Source organism: Miniopterus natalensis, chromosome 3 (genome assembly GCF_054644295.1).
Source record: "Miniopterus natalensis isolate mMinNat1 chromosome 3, mMinNat1.hap1, whole genome shotgun sequence".
NCBI lineage: Eukaryota > Metazoa > Chordata > Mammalia > Chiroptera > Miniopteridae > Miniopterus > Miniopterus natalensis.
This window is the reverse complement of record NC_142083.1, coordinates 65,734,737-65,746,951: the sequence shown is the minus strand read 5'-3', so window position 1 is coordinate 65,746,951 and position 12,215 is coordinate 65,734,737.

Here is a 12,215-nt window from a genome sequence, read left to right as displayed (position 1 = left end):
GTTTTTATCAGTTTTAGAGAGAGAAAGGGGAAAGGAGAGATAGAAACATTAATGATAAGAGAGAGTCATTGATCGGCTACCTCCTGCAGGCCCCCTGCTGGGATCAAGCCTGCAACCTGGGCTTGTGCCCTGACTGACCCGAAATCAAATCACAATCTCCTGGATCCTAGGTCTATGCTCAACCGCTGAGCCACACTGGCTGGGCTTATCTACTGTATTAAATTGACCAAGAGAAAAGTTACTTCTCAGGTAACCAACTTGTGAAGTAAAAATGTAAAATATGTTCCATTTAGAGCAGATAAAAACTCTAGAAGGATATTATCCAGAAAGGAAGAAAAATTCTACCTATCTGCCAGGGTTATCCAGCAGGATTGAGTTTCGGTTGCCCACAGCTATAATCTGCCTAATGAACGCTAACTTTCTTTTTCCCCTCTCTTGTTTCACTTCCCCATTCCTCTGCTGAGATTCACCAAGTAAACTATCTGCACTCAAATTCTTATTTCAGAATATGCTTCTGGGGAAAACCAATCTAAGGGACACCCTACCCACCTACTCCACTGATCCAAAGTACTAAGAAATGGTCTTGCAGAAACTAGCTAATAGAGGTTCAAAGCACGACATTAACATTGTATTTCTCATACATTACTTTCTCATATTTATATTTTAACATTCAGTTCTCCCATTTTTATCATAAAATACAACTTTACTATTAACATTAGGCTTATTTAGGAGTTAAATGATAGGCTGGACAGCTAAAGGGAAGACGGGGGATAGAAAAGGAAAGCAAAGAAGGAAGGAAATAAAACAGGAAAAACAGAACAAATAAATCTATCTACAGGGTGAATGTTCTATCCGTAAATGATCCTCATGAATCATGTACATTAGCAATGTGCCATTTGGCCCAGAGCTCCATGCTGCCAAGGAGCAGATGTAGGAATAAATAAGCACTGCAGATTTTGATCTCAGGCAAAAAGGAGGTAATATTACTTCATCAAATGAGCTATTTTTTTTTAAAGTTTGATTTAGGAAAAGAAGCTTCTTATTATTTGCTTGTCATCTCTGGTTCAGTTTTAGGATAGAAAGAAAGAAAAACAGGAGCATTCTCATATCCGCACCAGTTTAATAACAATGATTTTTTACATAACAAAACATCTCTCAACCTTTCAGAGAATAAAGGAAAATGCAAGCCTTTGCTTTAAATCTGCCAGAGAGATAATGCAAAAACATAATGGAGAAAACTGTAAACCTAATATAAGGAAATCTGTATTTAAAAATTAGTTGTAGTTAAAAAATTAACTGGAAAATTTAAAAAATCATGGGGTAGTTATTCACAAATGTATTCACAGGACTCTTTACATATTTCATTTTAGATACAAAAATGATATTGTCAATTAGTGGGCCAGATTCAAGCCTCTTAAACTAGAAATTCCCTTTGATCTTCTGTATTTGTGCAGAAAATTTATTCATAAAGAGCCTTTCTGGTGAAGAACAGAGAGTTCAATTATACATGAAACTGTCCTTTAATTCAACCAATGAGTTTCCTGGAAAAGGTTTCCTATGACTCCCTTTGCCAGTCTCTGAGATACCCTTCCTCTCCTAGCTGGAGACATCTTCCTCCTCAAGTCCTTAGCTGTGTCTGGGATGCTACGAGTAGATCCACTGCCTGGAACCAGGATGCTGGCATTTACCTATTTGACTATAACCTGCCATTTGAACACCTGAAATCCCAAATAAGTCATGTGAAACAAACCTGAGTTTACCATAACCCTTGAATTTTGCTGTTATTTTAACTCACAAGGGCCAGCCTTCCAAATTCTACCTGGGTTTTGAAATCAAAAGACATGGATTCAAGTCCTGGCTCTGCCACTACATTTAGTGAATGAATAAAAAGAGGCTGGACTGTCTAATAAATGACCCTAGAAGTTCTCTCTGGGTTGTCTGGGTGAACCAGCTGCAGGGAACCCCTCTCCCCTTACCAGTGGAAGGGGCTGTGTTTCAAACAATGTGTGGCACTACTTACTGGTTTTCTTTCTCCCCGATGGTAAGAGTTGCACCCGAAACCAGCTTCCCATAGGGGTGAACAACTTTTTAAAAAAATCCTCACTTGAGAATATTTTTTCATTGCTTTTCAGAGAGAGTGGGGGGGGGGAGAGAGAGAGGGAGAGAGAGGGAGAGAGAAACATCGATGTGAGGGAGACACATCGATTGGTTGCCTCCCACAGGAGCCCTGACTGGAGCCAGGGATCAAGCCTGCAACTGAGGTTCGTGCCCTTGGCTGGAATCAAACCTGGGACCCTTCAGTCCACGGGCAGAGGCTCTAACCACTGAGTCAAACCGGCTTGGGCTAAGCTACCTTGTTTACAGATAACTGGCACCTAAGCTCAAACCACCCAGTGCCCAAGCCCAGACTTTATGACCCTTACTTATAAGTCCACTCTCACCTTGCCCTATGAAAGAGAACAGGGTTAGGCTCCCTCTCTGGAAGCAGGGCCTCGTTATGCATCTAGGTGCCCCTGGCCCCACCGAGCTCACCTCTTTGCAAGATGCCCAGAGAATAAGCGACCCTTTTTCCTGTCCCGTACACCAAGGGATAATGCTGAGGTTTGCAGAAGCCCCTGGCTTTCAGTGTGGTATTTCACTTCTTTGACCTTTTGTTTCCTTATCTGCAAAAAAGGAAAAAACAATACTTATCTCACAGGATTGTTTTTGGAAGTTAAATTTATCTAATCATTCAACCCATGCAGGAAACACTAATGAGTTCGCTCTCATGTACGCTTTTGCTGCACAGATTAAAAATCATCTTTGAGAGCATCGTGGTGTCCTGAAAAGTGCACGGACTTTTGAATCACAGTTTTGGTTTTACAGTCTGATTTTGTTGCTTTGTGCCCCTGTGACCTTGAGTAAATCCTTAACTCTCTGAATTTAAGAGAGGGTATGAGTACTAAATGAGATGATGTCCATAAAGGGATTGAGTACATCCTTGGTACTTTGTACATGCTCGATACATTTTTAATTTTCCTTCCTGATTTTCGCCTCCCTTCCTCCCTTCCTCCTTACTTGAGCTCATCTTCCTTGCCTTCCTGACTTCTTTGTTTTGCCTGTCCTGTTTCACCTATCTTACCGCCTCCAATTATTTCCCAAACTGATATGAAATGCTTTCCCAAATCCCACAAATTCCTAATATGTTGCATGGAATGCAGAAATGAATCCTTAGTTGCCGTGGGCATAGAGCTGGGTGCACTTTCTGATCTAGGCTTATGGATCTCATTTTGTATGTTAAACTATCTAAGGGGATAAAAATCTCAACCTTGAAATTCTTTGAGGAAGAAACACCTTCCACCTGGCAGCTTTGAGCTCCAGAGAGCATTTTGGTTTAACACAGCAAGTGTTCAGCCTTTTTCATTTCATGGCACACATAAACTAATTACTAAAATTCTGTGGCACACCAAAATTATATTATATTTTTTGCTGCTCTGACAAAAAACAACAACACACAAAACAACACCAGGTATAATTTTTATTCATTTATACCAAATAGCTATTATTATGTTGGCTGTTGTCATTTATTTATTTAACAATCTAAGAAAAAAGAGGCCTGTGCCCCTGATTAAATAGTCAAGTATTGCATGCTTTTAAAATTTCTGTGGCACACCAGTTGAAAATCGCTGGTGTAATGTGTCATCTGTTGGCAATTCTTCATTGGAGCCTACAAGGAAAAGTCATATGCCCCCACCCTGGCTCTCCTTTGAAATTGCTCTGTGTTTTGAATTTAAGTACTATGTAGGGGAAAATATGAACTTTGCTTAAAAGCGTCTTAGCATCTATCTTTTGCTCTTCATCCTTAAATATACCTGAGGGAAAATATTGTAAAAATAAATATTAAGTAACTTTTGGTTTTAAAGTTGAAGTTCCATAATTAGTATATAGAGTCAAAATCCTTGAACAGAGAGAGAGGACAGATTTTTTTCATCTACTTCTCTCAGAGCAACAACCCTGCATGTGAGCTCCTATAGTAACCTGCAAGGACCTTGAGCTCAAAAACTGTGCCTTTCATTACCCTATCCTTGTCACAGTGAACTCGGCTATTAACAAGGAGCCTCTGATATTGCTTATATGTGGAATCTAAAGAACTTAATAAACTGATGAACATAATAGATTCAATGACATGGAAGCATAGATGAGACTGACGAATGTCAGAGGGATGGAGGAGGGCAGGTTGAGGGAGAGAGACTAACCAAAGAATTTATATGCATATATGCACAACCCAAGGACACAGACAATGGTGGGGAGAGGGACTGGGGAGGGGGATGGGTCGGGGTGGAATGAGTCATTGGGGAGAAAAAGGGACATCTGTAATATTTTAAACAAAAATAAAATAAAATAGCACCAGAATTCATCCTGATACAAAAAATATGGAATAGGGAAGCAGAAACCATTGTCATAAAGTTATGGAATTCTAGAATCACTATGCTAACGAGACTGAGAACCAGACATTTTAAGTTACCAATGAAAGATCTGACAGCAAGGCAGTGCTAGATAGAACCTACTTCCTTTCATGTATTTTCTTAAAGGTACCCTATAAATAATTAGGAGAAGTAAGACTATCTATGGACCAATCATCTCATGCTAGTCAGAACACAGTATTTATGCTTCTTGTGTAGACTTACAACAGTTAAAAGTGACTATCTTTTATTTAGACAGTTGGGGAGCTCTAAATAAATTCTGTAGACTAAATAACAGAATTAAATCTATGTGAATTTCCTTGCTAAAAATTGTATGTGGTTGTATAAGAAAATATCCTTGTATTGGGGAATTAACACTGAAGTATTCAGAGGTAATGACACATCATGTCTATTGTCTGCAGGTCACTTTTAGATGGTTCAAAAAGTGTGTGTGTGTGTGTGTGTGTGTGTGTGTGTGTGTGTGGAGAGAGGGAGAACTGGCTTGGACTAGAATGATAACAGAGAGATGTAAAGAAATGCACTGGGTTAAGAATGTGTTTTAAAAGTAGTCAAAAGATTGGTTGATGGTTTCGATATATAGACTAAAAAAGAATCATGGGAAACTCACAGATTTTTTTAGTTGGAGTAACTGAGTGATAATGGTGTCATTAATTGAGATAGGGAAGACTGGGTTGATGAATATATTTGGGGGGAAATAGTACCAAAATGGCATGCCAAGAATTGTTTTGTCCATGCCATACTTCAAGTACCAACATTGAAATTATGTAGAGCTATCAAGTATGCAGTGGATAGAAGAATCTGGAATATTAGCGAGAAGACAGGGATGGAAATGCAGATTTGAAATTAATGTGATGTTAAATGTACTTTGGATTTGGGAAAAAAACAACAACACCAGATTTGACTATACCCTAGAAATACCTGGAGGTTTCTGATTTAAGGAGGTGCAGCAAATAAAATGGACCATCATTGTGATCTCTGTAGCTTTTCCTACAGCTAGCTTCATGAATTCTTTTCAAATTTGTTTGATTATATTGTAGTCTTCCAAGAGGTCTGGAACATGAAGGTGACCTTTGATGCTTCTATTTCTGTTTTTAGTTCATTTTTCATGGTAATGAAAGGAATGGAGAACATACGAACAAGGAAAAGTCTGATATGTCTCAAAACAAATGTACAAGTGTAACTCATTGAAACAGCACGTATCTATATGTATATCTCTCTATATATAATTTAACAGAAATAAAATTCCAAAATAAATATCTTTTTTTTTAATTATTATTTTTTAAAATCCTCACTCGAGGATACTTTTACCATTGCTTTTCAGAGAAAGTGGAAGGGAGAGAGAGGAAAAAAAACATCGATGTGAGAGAGACACATCGATTGGTTGCATCCCACATGAGAAAAGTGCCCTTGACTAGAGTTGAACCAGAGACTCTTCAGTCCATGGGCCAATACTCTAACCACTGAGCCAAACCAGCTAGGGCAATATATATCCTTTTAATTGCCTTATAATACCAACTTCAAAATTTCTGCAAAGATGAACACATTTAGTCTTGCTATTGACATAACCCTTCAAATAGTTTGAAATGGAGGAGCATTTTATGGAATTCCACTCTGAAGCAGATGGAACTGTCAGAGGAGACAGTTAGTTACTAACAAAAGAGAATGGAGGCAGACATCTGGTTAAGCCTGATTAACCTGGGAAACAGAAGTTTCATCATCACCCTGGGGGAGTAGCTGTCATCATTTTGGACAACATCCCTTTAGTCAACAAGGCAGGAACGACAGCCTTACAGCTACCCCAGGGGTACCAGGCATGGGGGCAAGGAGGAGGCAGAAAATGGTGAGAGGAAATCCCTTTCACTGAGTGCATGCACAGTAGGAGCCAAGGTGGGGCAGAGGGATTCCTTTTACTAAGAGCATGAGCATTAGAAGCCGAACGAAGCAAAACTGTGAGGCATGCACAATAGAAGCCAAAATGGCAACCATAAAGGGGGGAGGCTAGCCTGGGAAAATCTGGGAAAAGGAACCGACTGGAGAAGGGCACAAGCCCCAGAAAATCTAGGAAAGAGTTTGGATAGGGGAGCAGTGGTGGGGGGGGGGGGGGGGGACAAGCACAGGCTTGGGAAAAGCCAGGAAAGAGACTGGATAGTTTGAAAGAAAGTCTGCTCTTTCCCAAACCCATGAAAACCAGACAAAGAACCCAGCACGTCCCCTCCTTGGGCCATGGCCATGCCCTTTTTCCCTCAAGCATGTACTTTTTGCCTTCTTTTCTCGTAAACTCTAAAGGTTCCCATAAGACTTGCAACCAGGGGAGCAGCGAGCTGTGGCAGAGGACTCTCCTTTTGCCTCTGTAACCGCCTGTCCTGAGTCCATGCAGCCGCTACCCTATAACCTACCCTCTCTGTCCCTCGGAGAGCATATCTCTTTTTCTCTAATAAATCTGCCACTATGTTGCTTAAATCTCTTTATACGTGAGTGTCCCTGAAATTCTTTTCCTGCAACACTGTGGGAGAACTGCAGCCTCTGGTAACAGACATATTACAAAGCCTTGGTGTTATTTGTGAAATTATAACACATTTATGTAGCACTTTACAATTTATAAAGTCTTTTACCAACATTGTTCCATTTTGTTCTCCCCCACAGCCTTGCAAGGTAAATAAGACATATATTATGATCTCTATTTGATGGATAAGAAAAATGACAGCCTTTGAAAATGCAGTGGTTTGTTTAAATTAACTTGACTATTTTAAGTGACAAGACTATGCTTAAAAGTGAGATCCTCTAACTCTGGGTCTACTTCTCTTTCTGTGATACTATACAGCTTTTTTCATTTTTTTTCCACACTGTTAAGTAAATATGTGTTGTTTCCCCAATTTCATAATATACAAAATTGAGATTATTTAGTGGCATGAATGCCTTATTGTGAAATTACATATATCAGAAAGAGCTAAGATTAGAATTTATCTTGCCTGAGTTGCTGTTTCCACTGATGATTCAGCTAGAGATGTTTATCACTGTAAATCACTGTTTTTGATATAGAAATACCTGAGCTTAAACCTGTGAGCAAAATATGCCTGGCATAAATTCTTTTACGAATGCTTATAATTCAATTTTTTACCATACTTGCTGGATTTTTTAAATAAGTTTTCCAATAGATAATGGTTATACTATATAAGAAACATGCATGTTTTCAAACACCTTTTGCAGAAGGAAGTTTAAAAGTCACTAAATTGCTGAAGCAGATGTGGCATTGCCAAAAAAAAATGAGGAAGTTAGACAAAACTAAATATATAAATAATCTAAGAATAGCAGATGTTAGAATGCTTGAGTGGACACACTGTGGCAGTCACACAGGAAATCTTACACTTTACATTTTGGAGACATGTTATACACAAAGCCCCTATTTAGTGAAAATGCCATTAAATGGGTATATGATGGATGATTTATTTTGTTTTAGAAGAGGCAGTTTAAAACTAGCCCAGAGAATCGCAATGTACTAGATCTTTATATACATTAATAAAATTTCTCACAACATGTATACGTCATTAATACAGACAATTATACCTAACATAAGTTGAGTCTTATGTGTATCATTAGTCTCCTTTTAAGGAAGGAAATAGGCTCAGGAGATTAAGATAAGTTTCCTAGTATCACACAATTAGTAAATGGTGAAGAATTAGTAATTATTTAGCTTTTTTATATTTCTCAATGAAATGAATAGCATATTTTGAAAAATCAAGTCAATCAAAATAACTACTAGAAATGTTTTTTAATAGTTATTAAAAAACTGAGGTCCATCTGAGCCTGTGCACTGACCGGCTGGAACTCACGCTGAATTAGCACCTCCCTCCTCCAGCCACACTGAGAGCTAAGAGCTGCTCATCACTTGCTATGTTTACCTTTCAGACAAGAAATTTAGTCTTTAACACAGGAAACAGGAAAAACTGAAAAACACAAAAGAAAAATAGATTTATTTGCAAAAATAAACTTGTTCTCAGAACTAAAATCCAGGGCATGGCAGGTCTGCAGGCTGGGCCTCTGGAGCTCTGGCCTTCTTCCACTTGACTTCTGTGCCTCTTCAAATTTATTTTCTCTCTCCGCCTTTGGATGAAGCTAGCGATGGATGTGCTGCCCTTACTGGACAGGGTTCCATAGCCTGTCTTCCCAGCACTGAATGGCAGAGGTTGAGAGACTGCTGTTTAAGTCTGTGAGAACATTAAGTTCAGACCGCAGCTCTGTATCAACGTCTGTGGGGGTGACCTTGGCACCAGAGTGGCACAGAGCCCGCGCTGGCCTCCGGGGTGTGTTCTCTGTGGGTCCAGCTCACTATAAGCGTCTCTTCTCCTGGAGTCTCTGACACCTTCCCTGGTCCCCATGCTAGAAGCTCTGGTTTCTTTCAGAATCTTAGATTCCTCTCCTCCCATGCGCTGTGTTGAAGCTTCACATAACTGGGTGGTTTTCAGGACAAAGTGACAAGAGAAAAAAAGAGAAAAAATAAGCAGGATTCCCCCCAAATTGAGGAGCACAGGGGTCCATTTTCCCAGGTACTCGTCAGAGATGGGTTTTCCCTTGGCATTTTAGGACCTTACTCCCCTGCCCTGCTTGCAGCCAGGGTAGGAGCAGGGTGAGGAGAGGAGAAGAGGGAAGGGTCCTTAGCAGTACCCTACTCTGGCTCCGGCAAGCCCCTTGTCCAGTCCTCTCTGCGTCATTCCAATCCTGCCCATGGAGCAGAGCTGAGACTCATGGCCTTTCAGACAAAGCTGAGGTCAAGGAAGGAAAACCTATCAGCTCACCTCTGTGCTGTTCATTTGTCAAGTTCTGACTTCCTGCCCCAGTCTGCCCCCTGCTGCTTCCTTTCCAGTCTGTAGTTACCAGCCTTTTCTATTCTGTTTCAAGCTAGTGATTGTCACCCATGGGGAGGACAGCTAGCCGTGGACCTGCTCAGTCTTGGTGATTCCAGAATGATGTGTTCTCTTTTTTTAAGAAGAAGAAAGGGAAGCAAGAAAGTGAATCTGGACAGCAAGTAAACTTTCTTTAGCAATAAATGAACAGTGTTTTCTTTTTTTCATAGACCTATGTTGGTTGGCATGGGGTACTTTTTGTTTTTCTCTCTGGACATTCTTCCTGAAGGTGGACAGAGTTGGCTGCACAGATAGAGAACAGAGGGTGGGTGTGCTGTCCCAGGTTTCCAGACACAGTGTTCATGCTGTTCTGCGTTTCTGTGCCTCTCACTCGCCTCGAGTGGTTCAGGTCTGGCTGGAGGCAGGACCATCAGTGAATGGCTCCTCCCGGGCCTTCCTGATACCACTAGTCTGTCTGTCCTGCATGCCATTGGTTTGTGCCCATTGCCAGCTGAATGTGGAGGGTCAGTAGGCCTCCAGGTCACTTGGTGGAGCCACATGTCTGAGAAGCCCTGGGTCCCTGAGTCACTGTGTGGAGAGGAGGAGCTGCAGTGGCTCCCTGGCCCACATTATGAAACACAGGAGCAAGTCGATTTCACTGGGTTCAGACACTGAAAAGTTCGTTATGACAGCTTGCCATTATTACCCTAATGGACACAGTCTTTGATGGGCAATTAGAATCTCCTTGGCTTGACCTCTGAGTAAGTGTCAGACTTCTGATGAGTCACTTTCTGTCTCTCATCTTCATTTAACTTCCTGCGGAATGGGGTGTGTTTATTTGACCCACCAACATTACTTTTCCCTTCTCACAGCATGCTGAAAGATAGATTGGAGCCACCTCTGGAAGGAGAGAGCATGGCAAGACAAGGTATTATTATTACCATAATTTTGAGCACCATTCTGCCAAGTACGCAGAGAAAAATTATTAATTATCCCTTACCTTTGACAGAATGTATCATTTCTGCAAGTTGTGATCTGCAGGTAATTAAAAGCACAGGCTCACACTTACGGTGCTACCTTCCCTTTGATCATCCTGTGTCCTTGAGTAGTATCACTCATGGGCACTATGCCTCTGACAGCTGCCAGGATCCAGCTGAGGTGTCGAGAAGGTCTTTTACATCCTTGGTTAAATTTATTCCTACGTATTTTTCTTTTTGCTGCAACTGTAAATGGGACTGTCCTCTTAGTTTCCCTTTTTGATTGTTCATTATTGGTGTATAAAAATGCAACTGATTTCTGGATATTTATTTTGTATCCTGCTACTTTACTGAATTCATTCATCAGTTATAGTAGTTTTCTGGTGGAATCTTCAGGGTTCTCTATATACAGTATGATGTCAACTGCAAATAATGACAGTTTTGCTTCCTCCTTTCCAATTTGGTGCTTTATATTTCTTCTTGTCTGATTGCTGTTTGTAGGACTTCCAGTACTATGTTGAATAAGAGTGGTGAAAAGGGACATCCCTATCTTATTCGTGATCTTAAGGGAAACACTTATAGTTTTTGCCCTTGAGTATGATGTTGGCTGTGGGTTTGTCATACATGGCCTTATTATATTGAAGTATGTTGTCTCTATTCCCACTTTGCTGAGAATTTTCATCATAAATGGGTTTTGGATTTTGTCGAATGCTTTTTCTGCATCTATTATATGATCATGGGGCTTTTATCCTTTATTTTATTTATATGGTGTATCACTTCTATTGATTTGTGGATATTGTACCAACCTTGCATCCCCAGAATAAATCCCACTTGATCATGGTATATAATCTTTTTAATGTATTGCTGGATCCGGTTTGCTAGTATTTTGTTGAGGATTTTAGCATCTTGTTCATCAGGGATAATGGCCTTTAATTTTTTATTTTTTATTTGGTAATGTCTTTATCTGGCTTTGGAATTAGAATAATGCTGGCCTCATAAAATGAGCTTAGGAGACTTCCCTCCTCTTGAATTTTTGGGAATAATTTGAGAAAGATAAGTGTTTGGTAAATTTCACCTGTAAAGCCATCCAGTCCAGACTTTTGTTTTTTGAGTTTTGTTTGTTTGTTTGCTTTTTAAAAAATATATCTTTATTGATTTCAGAGAGAGGAAGGGAGAAGGGGAGAGGGAGATAGAAACATCAATGATGAGAGAGTTGTTATTGATCGGCTGCCTCCTGCATGCCTCTAACTGGGGACCTGGGGATCGAGCCCACAACCAGAGCATGTGCCCTGACCAGGAATCGAATCGCCATCTCCTGGATCCTAGGTCGATGCTCAACCGCTGAGCCATGCCCGGCTGGGCTGTTGGGAGTTTTTTGATTACTGCTTCACTTTTGTTAGTTGTAATCGGTTTATTCAAATTTTCTGCTTCTTCTTGATTCAGTTTTGGAAGATTGTATATGTTTAGGAATTTATCGATTATGTGTATATATATATATATATATATATATATATATATTGTGATTTCAAATTGCCTTATTTATCATTTAAGTGAAGTTATTTTAATCCACTTGCTATGACAAAAACAAAAAAAGGTGTTTTTAGAAGTAAAGTTTTTGTTGTTGTTGTTGTTTTTTAATCCTCACCTGAGGATATTTTTTCCATTGATTTTTAGAGAGAGTGGACGGGAGAGAGAGAGAATGAGAAACATCGGTCGATGTGAGAGACACATTGACTGGCTGGGGAGGGGGATGGAGCCTGTAGCCGAGGCACATGCCCTTGGCTGGAATTGAACCTGGGACCCTTCAGTCCATGGGCGTATGCTCTAACCACTGAGCAAAACCGGCTAGAGTGAGAAGGTTTTTGTGTGTGTGTGTGTGTGTGTGTGTGTGTGTGTGTTTTAATATATCTTTATTGATTTCAGAGAGAGGAAAG